Consider the following 19,905-nt stretch of genomic DNA (forward strand, 5'->3'; position numbering starts at 1 on the left):
ACCCCCAAGAAAAGTATTTTTTTAATAATGGAAATCATACATTTGTTACAATTATGCAAGAGCTATGTGGTTTGAACCAATTACATTAGAGAGGGAACAATACAATTGCTGATGTTACATTTTTAAGATATCCCACAGATTTACATAATGCCGTTCCCATCCCTGGTACCTTTCAGACACCAAACTTGTCAATACAAATGCCGTTACTTAATATACAATGATAAGCTATCATGAAGAATCACACAGTGGTCACAATAGGTGAAGCCTTAGGAAAATTCAATCCCAGTGGAAGATTGGGATAGAGAACTTATGGGAAACGAACATTACCTCTACTTCCTTCATCCCAGTCATTATAACTTGAGGTGGTTCCACCTCCCAGACAGAAAAAATGGAGGAGAATTCTAAGTAAGCCATACCCACTCTCCTAGGTGCTATATATGGATAGGTTACTGTTACACTGTATACCAGTTAGCAGTATACATGCATACATGCCTAACCTGGTCTTGTTTTGCTGGCGGGACGATGGCATGATGTCAATTCGACCATTCCCTTAGGTGTTCAATTGGAGAACAAGTAATCTCATTCCCCACAAGCATGCACCCAAGAGAATGGGGGAATGGAGAAAATAATAAAACAACAGAAAGGTCATCGACTTCTCTTGCCTTGTACTGCCGTTGCTGTCTCTTGAGGACACTTGCTGAGGTAAACCATCTGCTAAGAGTCACCAACACACACGTAAATCTGTAGTGACCGAAAAAGAGAAAAACATATTACATAAGAGTTCCTCTGGCCACTCACTCCATGTATACATATATGTACATTCACTCTAGTGTTAGGGCCACTCTAGTGTTAAGGCTTGCAATAGGACTGGTTCTCATGTTACCAAATCCTTAAAGTCGAACTGCGAACCACATAAAGATTCTTAATCAGGATTCTGGAAATGGTACACTCAAACAAAGAATAGAGCACAGCACTGGGCATTCACACTACCAGTACGCTTAGCTTTTACAGGCGGAGGACGCCTAATCTCATGAGCGGCTCTCCAATATATGCATTGTTCCTCGTGTTGCCCCCCTGACTTGGTGGTGACTCCGACATTCTAGAGGAGCCTGGATAAGATTTCAGTGGCCCAGGAGGAATCAGCTTCAGCAGAAAACACCGGCGTCTGCCGGAGGATCTCCAAGAGGTCGTTCGGAGAAGAGTCACCAACTGCAGAAACAGGATCCGGGTCAGAGGGCACGAGTCAAAGCCACGCCTTTTTAAAAATGATTGGACGAAAGCCTAGTCTGGGCAAAGAAAGAATAGCAAGAGCTTGCTCGAACCACACTTTAAATACCATACCATGAAGCCCGTGACATCTCCCACGGCTGGAAAGTTCTACAACTTTTTTATGGGCCTTGCAGTTTATAAAACAGAAATGCCTTATTCCTGTGCAGAGGCGAGCAACCCTTCTTGCATACCTAATGGGGAGTCCTAAGTGCAGACTATGGTATTCTTTAACAGGTGAGGAAATATGAATTTTTATGGTCAATTGTGTCCCCTATCTTAGACCCCAACGGCTCCATGTACATGCTACAAGTACATGTATGTTCCCTCCAGTTCCAGCTATGAAGACGCAAATACATGTGCGTCCAACATCAACCTGTCCTCTTTCAGATTCGCCATAAATGGGTCGAATATTCCATTCCTAAGTATGATTGGCCCCCGACTTTATATGGCTCACTTTTCTAGTTTTACAGTTCAGGCGAGTAGGCCCTGAATTCTGTCATCAAGCCTTTTCCTGCTTCTGCCTCTGAAATGCTCCAGCCTGGACCTGCATCCGTATCCATGAACTTTGTCCTACTCTCTCCGCGGCTAACGGTGCCTGACGCGGCCTGTTGCCTGCCAAAAACTGTATTCAGCCTTCAAGTTATCTGCTCCGCTCCTCATTCAATGCATTCCTGTCTAGAAGTTTTAGGTAAACATCCCTCTAGCTACCGAGCAAAGGGCCCGGCCTCGCTGTCTTTATGCAAGTAATTCATAGCCCCTGTCACCATGGAAGATTCCTGCCCCCTCGCATCTCATATAGACACATAGACGCTTGTACATGCACTAACAGTCAGTATAGGATAGATTCCGTCCGAGAGACCTTTCCTTTTGGATAAAACAGTTCCTTAAACAAAGATATTAGATACGATTTGGGATTAGGTTGACCTGACCCCCAGACTTCTGTCTCCACATGTAGAGCTAAATGTCAATTCCCCTTCACCCTCTAGTTGCACGTCAATCACACGTCATGCGGCTGCGCGCGCATCTCTGCCAAATATTTCTGCTGACACTGCAGGATTCTCTTATGGATCCACCCACTTGTGACATCATTTTAAATGACGTTTCTAGTATACGCCTATTATTACGCCTATTTTCATTACGTATGTGTATTCTTATCTGTATTATCAGCTGTTACGCCTCCTGCATCTGTCTTAATGCAATGCTTTTCATATATATATTGTTACTTGTCAATAATGTATTGCTGATCCCTTCCTGAACCTTCGTGGTGATGGAATATGATTGCCTGGTTCGAACCATAATTCCTTTGTAAGGAATAAAGTCCTTTTCAGAACCTCTAATACCACGGATTCTGCCTCTTATTTTGACTGAGTTATTCTTACTAGACTTTACCGCATAAAAAATAGTACAGGTAATTTAAATATTTACCACATAAATTGGCGCCCGAACAGGGACACTTTCTCATCTCACGCGCCGGAGGTGCGTTGCAGGCCCGGTCTCCTGCCACAGCCGGACGGACAAAAAACGCGTACCCGCAGGATTTCCTGTATCTCCCTCCGGCCAAGCGGGGGTGACTGAGGCTGCGATCAACACCCAGACGAGGCGGTGAGAAGTGCGAAGTATCCCGACCAGAGCCTAGCTGAGAGAGCAAGATCCGAGGTATACAGAGGCCCACCAGGTTCCGAAGTTCCGAGTCCAGTCGAGTCCAGTCGAGTCCAGTCCGGTCCAGTTCAGTTCAGTTCCGAGGCCTTCCGTTCCGTGCTACCCGGTGAGTACCGTTGCTGGGGAGGCATTTAGACGTGCACATTAATTTGTGCCGGTCATGACGGGTTTGGGGTACACAAATCCGGTCTGCACTGTTTTAGCAGTGTATCTGTACTGTTTAGCAGTATATCTAGTATGCTCATGTATATAATTCAGTATTATCTAGTATTAGTATTATGTCAGTGACTAGTTTTCTTCTAATTATCATTGTTCGTTAAATGTTAAATGTTAAATGTTAAATGTTTTACTGTGTTTAAAAATTGTGGTATGAATGAGTGTTCCTTATTGTGTTTATTATATTAATTGTGTTCAAGTCCAGTTCAAGTAAGAATCAAGTAGCAAGGTTTAAAGATGCCGTTCTTTTCAAAATTAAGACAGATCAAAACTAGAAAAGGAGTACTCGAAGAAGCTGTTCCCATTCCACCTAGGGACACTCCAGGGTACTTTATGTATCATAAACATGGCCTAGATGCCGTATTATATCTTGACTTATGGGTGGACTACACCAAGGATCTAGCAGAAAGTCAGAGGTGGCCCGCAGCTGGGACATGGGATGCAGATTGCATCATGAGAGTAGAAGAAGAATTATGGAAAAAGAAAGCCAGACAGTCACAGAAAGATGCCATTGAACTATGGCGCAAAGAGTCGCATAGGCGCACAGAGAAAGCGCTCAGACAGGAAGAGAAAAGTAGGGAGAACTCAAATAAAGCCCGAGAAAACGTATTAGTTGAGGAAGGTATCCGAGTAAAAACAGAACAAGTAGACAGACAACGGAACACTCTTATGAATGGTATGTATCCTCTTTTGGCCGAAGGTTTACCTAAGGCCACCCCGGAAATACCGAAAGATTTGCCACCCCCATTACTCCCAATTAAAGCACATCCCAAGACCGCAAAAGATATTTTCCTTTCCTCCTATTTAGACGATGTAGCTCCCGAATATGTTAATGTTCCACCACACATGCCGCCTGTCGAGGGTGCTGAACCCCGAGATCATCTGCCCCCACCTCCGCAACAACAAACTCCTCCGCACAATCCAACAGGTCCATCTGTTTCCACCGCTTTTCCTGCATCCACAGTTTCTACCTTATATCCCACAAATCCTTTCGTGCCTAGCACCTCAGAAGGTGCGACAGGAGGTGCGACAGCAATTTTTGCCACGCCACCGTCACGAAGTAAATCGTCTCTTAGAGATTTAGCAAACCAACGTACACCCCAAATAGCAACGTCCGACATGTTTAAGGAACATCTTGTGGATTGTAGATATGATCCAGTGCCCGGTAAAAATGACAGAATGCTGCTATCATCACTACGTATACGACGAGCTTCACTATATTTAACGACACTACCAGGAATGATTAATCATCTAGACAATATATATCGCTTTGTCCAAACAGAGCAAGGCCCTGAAAGTATTGACGAAGCCATGGATTATCAGAAAGTGGATATACAGAGATTACTGTTACGCTTCTTCATAAACTGCTTGATCAGAGACAGAGATAGGCCTGGGGTAGATCAGGATGAAATGCAAGTACTTACCAGATGGGGTCAGAATATATCAGAGGGAAAACATGATAAACAGACGTGTATAGTAGCTATGTGCCGAAAGATCCGCAAAGAAGTAGAACGAATACATAAAGCCAGATTGGAGGCAGACAAAACTGAATCAGAGGGAGAGGAGGAGGAAGAATCAGAAATGCCCACAGGACAATTAGAAACAATAGCTTATGTAGGTAGGGGAAGACCTTGTAACAATACCAGATACTTTAATGATCCGATACGTCCGATACGTCCAGACAACAGACATTTTCAAGCCCCTATGCTAAATACGAAGTCCCCTGAACACTTATTCCAGGCTGCTGATAAATTACTTCGAGACCGAAGGGGGTATCACATGCTCGATTCTATGGATGAACAAGAATTAGCCAGTACAATGGGCTGACAGTTTTGAAAAATACAGTGATGATGCGCTAGCACACACGTTTTTGAATCTCACCCCAGACGAACAGCGTTTAGCTGGTATATACATGATACAACACCTCCTTATATTGTATAGAAGCCAACACTCCGATCCTGGTCCCCTACCTGATATACTGATAGAATTACTCACGAACAAATGGAGAGGTTCAGGTACTGACTTAATTAAAGAAATTCTAGAATATCGACACCAGTACATTGTCTTCGTATGCCCAGAACATGTTTCAGTTCCCTCCAAGGAAAGAAAAACGTATCACATAGACAGACAGAATCCCTTACGCGAAGTGCACCCAGTCAGAGGTGATGACAATACTTTTAAACGCGTGTTTGTGTACACGCCCATAACTAAAATTGAATTATTAGAAATGAAGAAAGTAGTACCTAGCCATGACAAAGACCCAGCAGGTTTCCACCGTGAGATAAAAGACATGTTACTCATGGGAGAGTATACTTACCCTGACATTATGAAAATATTAAAGGTCTTATTGCCTGCCGGTATTTACGAGAAACTCAAAGAAAAGGAATGGGAGGTGGGAGACCAAAAGATAGATTGGACAGCATTAGAAAACGAAGAAAAGGCCCGAGCTGCAGGTTCAGGGCTTGGGGAAAAGACTACAGCATTACCAGGATTATTAGTGCAGGTACTACCACGTTTATTGACTACGAAAAAGGAAGACTGGGGTGCAATTTCAGCTTGTAAACAAAAACAAGATGAAGATACTAGTGATTTCTATTCCCGATTTGAAAAATGTTTTGGTATTAATAGTGGCATAAAAGCAAGTAGTGAGTCGTATCCACATCTGTTTGTGACAAAATTAGTTGAAAATTCCTTGCCCCAAGTTAAGAGTAGAGTACTGAAATTCGAGAGTACCTGGCAAGGAAACACACCGTCACAGATGTTACAAATGTTACAATATCATCACAATAGAATTAGGGAAGAACAAGAACATGAACAAAGACGTATGAAAGACACGAAAATGAAAATGCTTGTTGCGCAGTCAGTTCCAGCTGACGGTCATAAAAAGGGTACAACGCAGTCCAATGATTCACCGGGTCCTGTTAGAGGGACATGCAACTATTGTGAACAGCCAGGTCATTATATACACGATTGCGCAGTTCTAAAACATAATATCTCTATGGGTATAACGAAGGAGAGACCACGTCCGCCTAGACAGGATCAGATCCAGCAACAAGTACCTCAGAATATACAGCCTATGCCAGCTGTACAACAGACCGCACCACAACAACAACAACAACCACAACAACAGCCACAGCCTATTGCTGCAACACAAAACACGACACAACAGATGTACCAGTATGCACAAAATGACTACCCAGAGTATCAGCGCTACACATGAAATAGCCTAGAGAGGGAAGTTGGCCTACCCCTTATCGAGGTTCCCGTAGATCAAGAGGGTCCTTATGTACAGAGTCAAGTATTAGGGAAAGACCGAAAGTTTCTACTCGATACAGGGGCAAGCAGAACCACTATCAGTCATAGCGAAGTTCCAGGGGCACCCCTCTCAGGCTCACAAAATATTTCCCTTGGTTTTTCAGGAAAGCCCACTATTAACGAAGTATCGCAACCACTTGCATTCACAGTTGGTCCATTGACACGAACTACAGATCTATTGCTTACAAAATCATGTCCAGAAAACTTGTTAGGTATAAAAACATTGAAAGCTCTAGGAGCTATAATATGTTGTTCTCCGGAAGGAGTACGATTATTTTTACGTGACTTTAAGGGTCACTACGTGTCTAGAGACATGGATCACTGGTTACAGAATCTACCTGCACATTTATGGGCGCAAGGCCCCACTGATGTAGGTTGTATGCACATTACACCATATCGAGTCACACTCAAAACAGGAGTAGTACTACCACGAATGCGACAATACAAATTACCACCAGATGCTGTAGTGGCTTTGCTGCAAATCATTGACGAGCTCATTGCACAAGGAGTGGTCGTGGAAACCGACTCCAATGTATGTAATTCCCCGATAATTCCGATTCTTAAACGAACTGATCCAAAAGCACCGCCAGTATATCGATTAGTTATTGATCTGCGCGAATTAAATAAATGCATTGTACCACAATACCCCGTGGTCCCAGATATCTCTTCATTACTAACAGCCATAGATTCAGAAGCAACGTTCTTTACTGTAATTGACCTCAAGAACGCCTTCTTTAGCGTCCCAATCGATCCGGAAAGCCAATATTTGTTCGGATTCAGTTTAAATGGATGAAGTTTTAAATTCACACGCGCACCTCAAGGATTCACAGAAAGCCCCAGCATCTATAGCCAAGCACTGAAAAGAGAACTTGACAGTATCCACATGCCAGCTAACACTGCCCTGCTTCAATATGTCGATGATCTGCTGATCACCGCCCGAAGCGAACCTGAATGTGAAAAAGCTTCACTGACGGTTTTACATTTCTTAGCCGACAAGGGGCACAAAGTGTCCCCTTCGAAGTTGCAATTCTGTGTCCAGCAAGTTGTGTACCTTGGGCACTTGCTGTCCAAGGGGGGAAGACAGCTTACACCCGACCGCATCCAGTTAATTGTTAACATGCCGCCACCCAAGACACAAAAGGAGGTGCGGGCATTCATAGGCCTCACTTCGTACTGTAGGCAGTGGATCCCTCAATATGCATTTCTAGCAAAACCACTCATTCATTTGACAACACAGGAGGCAGCGACATCGACTGTCCTCCCTTGGACTCAGGAACATACACAAGCTTTTGAAAGCTTAAAGAAAGCTTTATGCCAAGCACCTGTTTTAGCAACACCATGTAACAGCAAACGTTTTACACTCTTTGTCACAGAACGTGAAGGTACTGCTTTGTCAGTACTCACGCAGGAACAAGCAGGATCACACAAGCCATGTGCTTATTTTTCTAGTACATTAGATCCCGTAGCTCAGGCTCTTCCTGCGTGCCTGAAATCAGTCGCAGCAACAGCTTTAGCTATCAGACAAAGCGATGCCATAGTGTTAGGACATCAATTGACAGTACAAGTACCACACGCAGTAGAGGTTCTCTTGAACCGGACCCAAACACAACACTTGACTATAGCAAGACTGACGGGTTATGAATTGACATTGTTCCAGCCACACATAGAAATCAGACGTTGTAGTACATTAAATCCTGCCACACTTTTGCCATTAAATGGAACAGACCCATTGGCACATGATTGTATTGAAGTCATTACTATTACGACGAAACCCAGGCAAGACTTGACAGATATTCCATTATCAGATCCAGACCTGACATTGTATGTAGATGGTTCATGCATGAGAACAAATACAGGAGAGTTAGTGGCCGCTTATGCAGTCACAACAGACACTGAAGTTATTGAATCAAATTGTATCGATACCTTGTCAGCTCAAGCAGCAGAGCTCATCGCTCTGACACACGCCTGTATTCAAGCCAAAAATAAGAAAGTCAACATATACACAGATTCACGTTATGCATTCGGAGTCGTCCATGACTTCGGCGTGCTTTGGCGAGAGAGAGGTTATTTAACTTCTCACGGTGCCCACATCCAGCACGGTCCCCTTATTCAAGCTCTGTTAGATGCAATACATCTGCCTACTGCAATATCGATTATGAAATGCAAGGCCCATACGAAAGTGACTGACATTATTTCTCAGGGTAACGACCTAGCTGACAGAACAGCTAAACAAACTGCTCAGAATCAGACTCATACAACTGACACGACAAAAACAATAGTTCCGACACCAACACACTGCATGACAGTTAAGGATCCCGCCCTTGATGTAATTGATATACAGACACATGCCACACCAGAAGAAATCAAGAGATGGACTGAATTAGGAGGGATCCAAACGGATCAAGGATGGATGACGAAGGGAAAATCTATATGGTTTCTCCCCGACTCAATGGTTCAAGTCATCATTAACACAATACATAGTCCAGCGCACCTAGGAGAGAAAGCTATGCTAGACAGTATTCAACACATTTGGTTCAATAAACACTTGCGAGCAGCAGCTAAACAGAAAGTACGCACCTGCATGATTTGTTGTCAGTTCAATCCAGGAAAAGGCGTACCTGTAGAACAGGGTGGATTCCAACCCCCCGATCACCCTTTTGAAGTCCTCCAGATGGATTATATCCAGATGGAACGATGTCGAGGATTCAAATATGTCCTTGTAGTTGTATGCGCTCTTTCCCGGTGGACAGAGGCGTATCCCGTCTCAGATTACACTGCCCCGACTACTGCCAAACAGTTAGTTCGAGAATTCTTCCCACGATATGGTTTGCCCCGTGTCGTGTACTCAGATAATGGCCAGCCATTCTCATCCGAGCTAATGAAACATGTTTCACTTCTGTTAGGCTACCAATGGAAATTCCACTGTGTCCGACATCCCGAGGCAGCAGGTCTCGTGGAGCGACATAATCAAACTCTGAAAATTAGACTGTCCAAAGTATGTAGAGAAAAAGGTGTCGACTGGATAGTAGCTTTACCAGTTGCGCTCTTTTACATGAGAATGGTAGCACACTCTCGAACAGGGCTTTCCCCGTATGAGGTGATCTTCGGTAGACCACCAAATATGTGGGGGACGCCTATACCTCGTAAAATCACTGATGTTGATTGTAATATGTTGACAGATTACCTGGCTTCCTTGATGTCTGCACTACAATCTTGTCGTTCACAGGTAGCTGCAGCTTTTCCCGATAACACTGAGGTGAAGCCCCATGACGTGGTTCCGGGAGACCTTGTGCTTGTAAGGAACTTCGACAGAAGGAACCCGCTGGAGCCTCGCTGGCAGTCGCCTAAGCTCGTCTTATTGACCACAAGGACAGCTGTGAAGATTGAGGGACGTAAAGGGTGGTTGCACTCGAGCCATATCAAAAAATTTCATGGACTACCATCTGAATCGAACTTTCAACCCTGCATTCCCTCACAGACTGACTCAAAACTCCCCCTGGTTGATGGGCCAGAAAAAGAGAACTATAAACTGAAACTAAGGTCTAGCAAGTCAGACAATTTGATTGTTTAAGTCCTCTTCAAGGTGAATCGGTTGAATTTGTCTCTGACATGTATCCTCTAGACCGAAATAGAGAGAGAAATAGACAGAAACAGCTCAAGAAACATGCGTACTGTAAATCACTTCGTAGTCACTGCATAGTGACATTATTAATTATGTTTTTTCTAAGTCTTCTGATTATTACTGTCAGTATATTTTTACACATGTATTACCCTATTTCCAAGCGTGCTTTCAATGCTACTGCCGAACATTCTTTTAGCGAATTACCTCCGCATGAGTTGTCCTATAGATTTGCGCTGCGCAACAACACATTCATTAGTATGTTACATCATTCTCATCAGACCAGCAATGCTACAAATTGTTGGATATGTGGCCGACTCCCTCCTTATCAGAAATACAGGGGAGTTCTGCCCCTCTTTCCGTATCCATTCACACACAATGGCTCCTGTGGAGCATGGTTTAGTTTGATTAATTCCCTAGATTCAAATTCAGTAGTTTATCAAGACAACTGGGTATGGGGAAACCTGAACCTAGTTTTACTTAAAGTCTGCTACCCTAACAAGGAGGGACTTCCCAAAAGAACAGGGACTGATCTAGAAAATGAAGTATATGGATTAGGTAACTTTACACTTAACCTCATGATCCTGAATGTTGAATCCGAAGCTACACCAATCTTGCCCGCTATGTCAGTATTTCCAGTTAGAGGCGAATTATGTGTAAGAAAGAATGGTTCAATACACATGGGCCATAGTAAATGTACCACTGTAATAGAATTCAGTGATCAAGGCAAGTCTACATTTAGAGCTTCCCGTCACTCCTACTTCATCTGTGGTCACACCGCATACATGCGCCTACCCCTAGATTGGGATGGTACCTGTTACATTGCATTCCTTCTGCCACCTGTTTTCCTAGCCCCGCCTGATTATCATAGGAATACCCATTTAGTACCCAATAGACAGCAGAGAGATCTCCCGATTGTCGACTACACTGAAACAGCATGGGAGCAATATACAGATTTCAATAAAGGTTTCTTTCCCTACATAGGTACAGTCACTAATAGTAAGCTGATACGTAGATTAACTAGAACCCTTGAAGCAGTAGTGAATGAAACTACTTCCACCTTAGGCAACTTAACAGAGGAGCAGTCTGCGATGCGGATTGTTGTTCTTCAAAATCGTCTTGTCCTTGACGTCATTCTGGCCGATAGGGGCGGAGCTTGTAGGGTCATCGGATCAAGTTGCTGTGTTTTCATACCAGAAAACGCGCCGTCAGTATATAAAGCCATAACTCGACTTCATAAAATCGTAAGCCAGATACACCAGAATCCAGGCACCTGGACTTGGTCCGGTTGGTTCTGGAGCATGTTGTCAGCCTGGGGATGGAGGATCCTATCCTTCCTAGGTATTGATTTTCTCATACTATTCAGTTGCTGCTTGTGTCTACAATGTGGGCCAGCGATTTGTGGTCTGTGTGCCACATCGTGTATCCCGCCTTCAAATTTTCATTCAAGATCCCGGAAGAAGAAAGAAGAACAAATGATGCTATATGAACAGATTGATGGATTGATGAAGATGGATATTTCATGAGGGTCCGTAGGGGACAAGGAGGGAATGAGGAAATATGAATTTTTATGGTCAATTGTGTCCCCTATCTTAGACCCCAACGGCTCCATGTACATGCTACAAGTACATGTATGTTCCCTCCAGTTCCAGCTATGAAGACGCAAATACATGTGCGTCCAACATCAACCTGTCCTCTTTCAGATTCGCCATAAATGGGTCGAATATTCCATTCCTAAGTATGATTGGCCACCGACTTTATATGGCTCACTTTTCTAGTTTTACAGTTCAGGCGAGTAGGCCCTGAATTCTGTCATCAAGCCTTTTCCTGCTTCTGCCTCTGAAATGCTCCAGCCTGGACCTGCATCCGTATCCATGAACTTTGTCCTACTCTCTCCGCGGCTAACGGTGCCTGACGCGGCCTGTTGCCTGCCAAAAACTGTATTCAGCCTTCAAGTTATCTGCTCCGCTCCTCATTCAATGCATTCCTGTCTAGAAGTTTTAGGTAAACATCCCTCTAGCTACCGAGCAAAGGGCCCGGCCTCGCTGTCTTTATGCAAGTAATTCATAGCCCCTGTCACCATGGAAGATTCCTGCCCCCTCGCATCTCATATAGACACATAGACGCTTGTACATGCACTAACAGTCAGTATAGGATAGATTCCGTCCGAGAGACCTTTCCTTTTGGATAAAACAGTTCCTTAAACAAAGATATTAGATACGATTTGGGATTAGGTTGACCTGACCACCAGACTTCTGTCTCCACATGTAGAGCTAAATGTCAATTCCCCTTCACCCTCTAGTTGCACGTCAATCACACGTCATGCGGCTGCGCGCGCATCTCTGCCAAATATTTCTGCTGACACTGCAGGATTCTCTTATGGATCCACCCACTTGTGACATCATTTTAAATGACGTTTCTAGTATACGCCTATTATTACGCCTATTTTCATTACGTATGTGTATTCTTATCTGTATTATCAGCTGTTACGCCTCCTGCATCTGTCTTAATGCAATGCTTTTCATATATATATTGTTACTTGTCAATAATGTATTGCTGATCCCTTCCTGAACCTTCGTGGTGATGGAATATGATTGCCTGGTTCGAACCATAATTCCTTTGTAAGGAATAAAGTCCTTTTCAGAACCTCTAATACCACGGATTCTGCCTCTTATTTTGACTGAGTTATTCTTACTAGACTTTACCGCATAAAAAATAGTACAGGTAATTTAAATATTTACCACACAGGACCTACACAACAGAGAATGGTGCTGTGCATAGAGCATTGAGAGAGTACCCCTCTTCAAAGACCACTGTCTCTGCCGTTGCGTAGGTTTTGAGGGATGCCGCATATGAAATTGCCTCAGCAGGACAAGGCAACGAAGATTATGAACAGGCTACCAAGACCTTTCTTCAGGGTCAGAGCACTTCCAGTTGATTAGATAATATACACTTCTGATTCTGGAGTCTAAGATTCTGTTAACCTCATACTCTGCCTCCCCTCCTACCTCCACTACTGCAGATTTGTTGGTGGTTGTGGTGTGTGAAAGGTATGGTGCAGAAGGAAAACGTGAAAGACAGGATGCATACGCCAATCAGGGGGAAACTGTAACCTCATAACCGCAGGAATGATTACTTTGGTTATAAAGTAGGGACCCACATGTTTAAGTTTCAGTCTATTAGTACCCTTGAACTTTATGTTTTTTGTAGACAACCAAACTTTGTCTCCTACAGTATACGAAGCCTCAACTGCTCTTTTCTGGTCTGAAATCATTTCCCTGCATTTCCAGCTAGTTGTAGATGCTTAGTAGCCTCCTGTAGAACAGAACATAGGTGAATGTGATGTTCTTGTATGGAGGGATGGTAGGTAATGACAGGCCATTCGAAAGGTAACTGATGAAGGTGGAAGCCATTCAAGCGGAAAAAGGGTGAACAGACTAACATAGAGTGATCTACATTGTTGTAAACAAATGCAGCCATCCATAGGAGAGAGTGCCACTCTTCCCCCTGTTGTATGGTAAGGGAATGGAGACACTGTTCCAATGTATGGTTTAGTCTCTCTGTTTATCCATTGGTCTGAGGATGGTAGCTTGTGGACAGCCAGGCATCGATGTGCATAGCCTTACACAAGGCTCGCCAAAACTTGGATGTAGGTAGTGATTCCCAGGCCGTTATAAGAATCAGAGGGATACCTTGTAACCTGATTACTTGACTCAGGAATATGTGGGCTAACTTACTTGCAGAAGGCAACTTTGGTAGGGGTATGAAGTGCCCCACTTTAGTTAGATGATCCACAACAACTAATATCACTGTGTATGCCTCACTGTGTGGCATCTCGTTAATGAAATCCCTAGAGAGTGCGTGCCAGGGGCTTGGAGGCACAGGCATAGGGTGCAATAAGCGAGCAGGTTTGTTATGGATGGTCTTGCCCTACTTGCATACTGCACATGCTTCTACATACAACTTAAAGTAATGAGAAAGCATAGGCCACCAAAAGTTCCTCTCTGTGGCTTTGCTATTTTTTGCATGCCCATTTGTACTCCTAGATTTGAGTCATGGAGCCAAGAAAACACTTGGAGTTGCAGGTCCTTCTTCAGTGCAGGTCCTAGTTCAGTACATACAATGAGTTCTGTTGATACAGAAGATCTCCTTCTGAAAATCTGTTGGCGGGATCTGCTTGAATCCAAGTCTGAACATCAACTGTACATATTTGTTCTTTGAGGCTCTGTATGAAGCTCTTGGAGTCAATTATAACCAGTTCTAAGTTCTTAAAGGCTGCTGTAGGGAGGATAGTGGGCATTTCTCAATGGAGATGCAGTCACGTTCCAGTGAGGGATCTGCTCAAGAGAGAGCGTCTGCCTTCTCATTCTGTGGACCTGGTCTGTATTTGATGATGAAATCATAATCAGAAAAGAAAAGAGACCATCAAAACTGGTGTGGTGTGAGTGATCTGGTGGTTTTGAGAAACCGTAAGCTGCGGTGGTCTGTGAAGATCTCTATGGTAGGACAGGCTCCCAGTAGATAATGTCTCCACTCTTCATACACCTTCTTTACGGGTGAGAGCTCTTTGTCTGATATGCTATAATTCTGATCGCAATTTGTCAACTCGCTGAAATAATAAGCCACTGGATGCAATTGTCCCATCTCAGGCCACCTCCCAAGGATTAATATGAAGCATCTGCTTCCACCTGAAAAGGCATTGTTATCTCTGGATGTAATATCTGTGCTTGAATGAACCGCATTTTCAATGTCTGGAAGGTTGTTCCATTTCTTCGGTCCATATGAATGGGGTGTCTTTTTTCAGTAGTCGGGTGATGGACTGGACTATGTGGGAAAATCCTTTTATGAAGCGCCTGTAGAAATTGGCAAACCCTAGGAAGCTCTGTAGCGCCTTCGTATTAGACGGGGATTTCAATTGGGTTATCGCTGTAACGTTTCTATCATCCATTTTCAGTCCCTTTGGGTTTATGATAGATCCTAAGAAGTCTGTTTCATCAACATGAAACAAACACTTTTTAGTTTGGCGTACAGATGATGGTTTGACAGCCTCTTCAGAATGGTCTTGACATGAGCTATATGTTCCTGCAAGCTGGTTGAAAAAATCAGGATATCGTCAATGTAGATGATACAGTACGGGTCCAGATATGCCCTGCGGACCTCATCCATGAAGTACTGGAATCCGGCTGGAGCATTGGAGAGCCCAAAGGTCCTTACTTGATATTTGAAGAATCCTACTTTTGTCCGAAATGCAGTCTTCCATTCATCACCTTATTTCACTGGTGTGCCCCTTGAAGATCCAGTTTAGTGAAGATTGTGCCGCCCTAGAGTTGGTCCAGCAACACAGGAATGAGCGGCAGAGGGTACCGTTTTTTATCATCAGTCTGTTAATGGCATGGTAGTCAATGCATGGGCTGAGACCCCCTCCTTCTTGGAAACGAAAAAGAGAAGAGACGAAGCGGGAGAGGAAGATTGGCGTATGAATCTAGAAGCCACATTTTCTTGGATATAATTCATCAGATGTTGATTTTCGGACTCCGTTAGCATGTAAATTCTGCTCCAGGGTATTGAAGCACTGGGTACCAGATCAATCTGACAGCCATACTCCCAATGAGGAGGCAACTGACTTGTTTTGTCTTTGTCAAAAACAGATTTGTGTGCCGTATATTCCAGAGGCAACACTACTGTACTGCAAACCTACCTGCTGGTACATCATTGAGTCAAATACACAGCTGGTGTGTCTGCCCTGTGTAGTTGTGATGTTGAAAGCCATGTGCAGTGTTCCTGGTGAAAATGTGCATCCACAGTCACAGAGCAGGCTGCCGAATGGACTGTGGGGTCATGTAGAGTGAGCCATGGCATTCCCAATATCAAAAAAATGGGGTGCTTCAATAATATCGAACTGGATAGACTTAAAATTATTATCTCAGTATTGCAAGGTGAGAGCAGGAGTATGGCACCTGATAGGACTGTAAGGAAGGGCGGTACCATCCACTGCCTTGACTGGTTCTGGGATGGGTTTCTTGATGAATTGCAGTCCCGTTTCCGGAGCATATGCCTAGTCAATAAAATTACCCGTGGCTCCTGAGTCTAACAAGGCCAGAGCTCTTCATTGTTGTTTGGTAGGTAAACATATTGTAACTTCAACATTCCTATGTGCTTCAGCTGTCTGGGTGGTGCTGGCCATCTCTCCGGCTCCCGAATAAGGGACCTCCTTCTTGTTCGGAACTGTTAGTTTTGAAGCCCTCTCCTCTAAAGAGAAGTCCTGCTGGATGGCCACTTGGCTTTAGGTGGAGGTTGCTTGTTGAAGGGCCTTGTGAAGGGCCTTGTTCTTGCACAGTATTGCTTGATAAAATGCCCACTCTTACCACAGTACATACACAACCTTTGTCGTCATCTTTTCTCTCATTCTTTATTCGAGAGGGGTCTATGAATGCCGTTTATTTGAATGGAGTCTACCCCATTTGAGTTAGATACACTGTCCTCTGTTCCCATCTTGATCTGAGGGGTAGCGTACCTAACATCTCCTCAAAGCTAGTCTCCTCTTCTTTACTGTAGTCTGTGATTCAGTTGCACAGTGAGTTCAACCAATTCTTCACAGGTGTGTGGCCACTACACAACTTGGGCTAACACATCTTTTAGCTGACTGCATAAGCCTTGATACAACAAAGAGGTTATTTTTCCCACTGGCCAGTCTGTCTCCACCACCAAATCGATTAAATTTCGTAACATACATAAGCAGGTCTTGAATTTGGTATTTAAGGGTTAGGAGATGCGTTTTACGATCTAAGAGCTTAAGCATTTCTCTTCAAAAAGCAGGAAAGTTGTATAGCAGGGGATCGTCTCTTCCTATCAACCAATTAGCTGAATTGCTTTTTAAATAAGACAACACACATGCTGTTTTTGTTTGTTCATTGTGAACACTGTTGGCTTGTACAGGAAATGTAGTCGACACTGATTGATGAAATTTTTTGGATTTTTGGATCTCCATAAAACCTTTCAGGTTGGTTTAAGTGGTATCTGCGAGACATGTATTACAAGTACAGGTGTAGGAACCGCTGACTGTGTTGTGGGTCCCTGTGCAGGAGTGTAAAACCCCTGAGGGGTAGCACCACCCCCACTGCGCAAATGCATAGTGGTGTGGTCTGAGGAAGAGGAGGTGAGAGGGTCCGTGCTCCTATGTGTCCCCTCCTCCCCCTTTACTTTGATCAGAAGGACCTTTGCGTGTGAATCTTGCTACCTCCCTCCTGACTGTTCCCAATTTCTTTGTTAACTCTTGACTTTTCACACATGAAGCATGTACCTCCATTTGCAAAGTCGTAATGTTTTCCAAGATCGCTGTTAGAACTGCGTTGGAATCCATAGCTCAGGCCAGCTAAATACGTGGGCTTGCTATTCTGTTACACTGTATACCAGTTAGTATTATACATACACGAAATGACTAACCTAGCCATGTTCTGCTGGCGGCGACTATGGCGTGAGGTCAATCCAGCCCCTCCAGTAGGTGTTCAATCGGAGAACAGGTCATCTAGTTCCCCACAAGCGCTCAACCAAGAAGAATAGAGAAAATAATAAAACAGCCATATCATCCACTTCTCTTGGCTTGTCCTGCCCTTGATGTTTCTTGAAGGCACTGGCTGAGGTCAACCATCTGCTAAGAGTCACGACCACACATGTAAACCTGTAGTGACCGAAAAAGAGAAAAACACATTACCTCAGCATTACTCTGGCCACTCACTCCAATATGTACATTCACTCTAGTGTTAGGGTCGCTCACATTTAATTTACTCGATTTAAGGCTTAACAATAGGACTCCTTACTCATGACGGAGTTAATTTTCGGTACTCCAAAATTAACCATGATCCTTCTCATAGTGAATACAATGTCTTTAGTTCACTTGATAGCGACTGGTTCTCATGTTACCAAATCCTTAAAGTCGAACTGCGGACCACATAAAGATTCTTAATCAGGATTCTGGAAATGGTACACTCAAAGAATAGAGCACAGTACCAGGCATTCACACTACCAGTACACTTAGCTTTTGCAGTTGAAGGCCGGCCGAGCCTCATGAGCAGCTCACTGATATAGACATTGCTCCTGTCGTCGCACTGACTCTGCAGCAACTCTGACACTCTACCTGGATAAGATTCCAGCATCCCAGGAAGAACCAGCTTCAACAGGCAACACCGGCACCTGCTGGAGGATCTCAAAGAATTTGCTCGGAGAAGAGCGAGCAGCCACGGAAACAGGATCCGGGTCAGAGGGCACCAGGCGAACCCACGCCCTTCCCGGAAATAATCGGACGGAAGTTCAGTCTGGACAAAGACAGAATAGCAAGCGCTGGTGCTTGCTCGTACCACTCTTAAATACCATGGAGAGTGTGACGTATACAGCAGATGGAAACTGCTGCCATGTCTTATTGATCTTGCCATCCATACATGAGAAATGCCTTATGCCTGTGCAGAGGTGTGCAACCCTTCTTGCATACCTAATGGGGCGTCCTAAGTGCAGACTATGGTGCTCTTTAACAGGATAGTGCTGTGCATAAAGCATCATAACAGTTGTCCAGAATCCTCCTGTTCGTTTTTTCTTTTTCCAGGACATAAGATGCAGAGGTAAGGTTAGGGGAGGACTGCTTCCCTGCTGGGCTTGTGAAGTCTTCCACCCCTGCAATGAGGGATTGAATCTTGGCCAGATTCAAGTTGGAGGACTTAACATGCTTGGCGGCATTGTCGATCCTGGATTCCTTCTCTTGTCCTCAGTCTTTATGCAAGTTGGAGGAGCATCAGGCAGATGTTTTTTGGCCTTGCTCTTCTTGCGCATGAGTGCACGGACGTGGGAAGACAGTGCTCTTGACTCACGCATGCGGGGAAGAGCTTGTGCACACATTAATTTTCTGCCAGATTCAAGAAGCGCACCATTGAGGAGCATATTTAAAGTTTCCTCCTCACAGTTGGCAATATTATATTCCTTTTTAGGAAGTTTGTTTGAGAATCTATTCCAGATGGTAGTTCCTGTTTCAGTCTGCTTAAGGATGGGTAAGCATTCTTCCAAAAGGAGACATCTGTACCCTTTTAGTTCCCATCTTCCTTTCATTTTGATGGGGACTTCTCTTACTCCCCCAAGCGATGCAGGTATGGGGAAGAGGGAGACAATGACAGGAATCGCAGGATGTCCTGGACACTTTACAAGCTTTTGAAAACAGCTGAAAGAAGGAGGCTTGCAAGACTAATCTGGTTGGCAATCAACTTTCTGATTCAGATGTCTCTACTGACAGTGAGGATCTGCAGATCAGAAAAGCAAATACATTTAGAAGGATATGCTGCAAGATGTACTCTCTCATGTTTGGGGGAACACAGGTTTTGTTCAAGCTGAGAGACCTTCTTCATCGTGTGTTACAGTGTTATACAGTTCCAAAGACCTCTTTGTGGATTACTCATACATTAGCATGTTTTGGTTATTTAAAATAATTGAAAGACCCAGAGAAGAAATCTCTCCCTAGGTTTATGACAAAGCTATATCCTCTTCAATATAGAGACTTTTCTCTCAGACAATTTTCATGTGGATTCATCCATGGCAAAGGAGAACATTTTTGGAAGACCCTGCAGATAAGAAGGTGGATTCTTTTCTTAAGAAGGTTCTTCACTGGTTCCTATACCGCCTTATGGTCTGGAATGTATGGTGCTTATACAGAGCAATGTTTGTTTTCTGACTTTAAGTTTCTCTTTCAGGTGATTCAAGATGGATCAGATTGCTTTCAGCTATTGGAATCTATGGAGAAACAAATAGAGTTGTTATCTGACATGTCGTTTGATGTTGTTAGAGCTTCA

General features: G+C 43.9%; 1 long non-coding RNA gene across 1 annotated transcript; it reads right to left on the bottom strand.

Moving 5' to 3' along the window:
* Positions 1–501: 501 nt before the first annotated feature.
* LOC146799370 (uncharacterized) lies at positions 502–18,332 on the bottom strand. Its single transcript, XR_014969261.1, has 3 exons — positions 18,213–18,332; positions 17,522–17,756; positions 502–741 (listed from the first exon to the last, which is right to left on the bottom strand). It is a non-coding gene; the product is annotated as an uncharacterized LOC146799370 (long non-coding RNA).
* Between the last annotated feature and the right edge of the window lie 1,573 nt (positions 18,333–19,905).

This window comes from Triturus cristatus, chromosome 9, assembly GCF_964204655.1.
Source record: "Triturus cristatus chromosome 9, aTriCri1.1, whole genome shotgun sequence".
Lineage (NCBI taxonomy): Eukaryota > Metazoa > Chordata > Amphibia > Caudata > Salamandridae > Triturus > Triturus cristatus.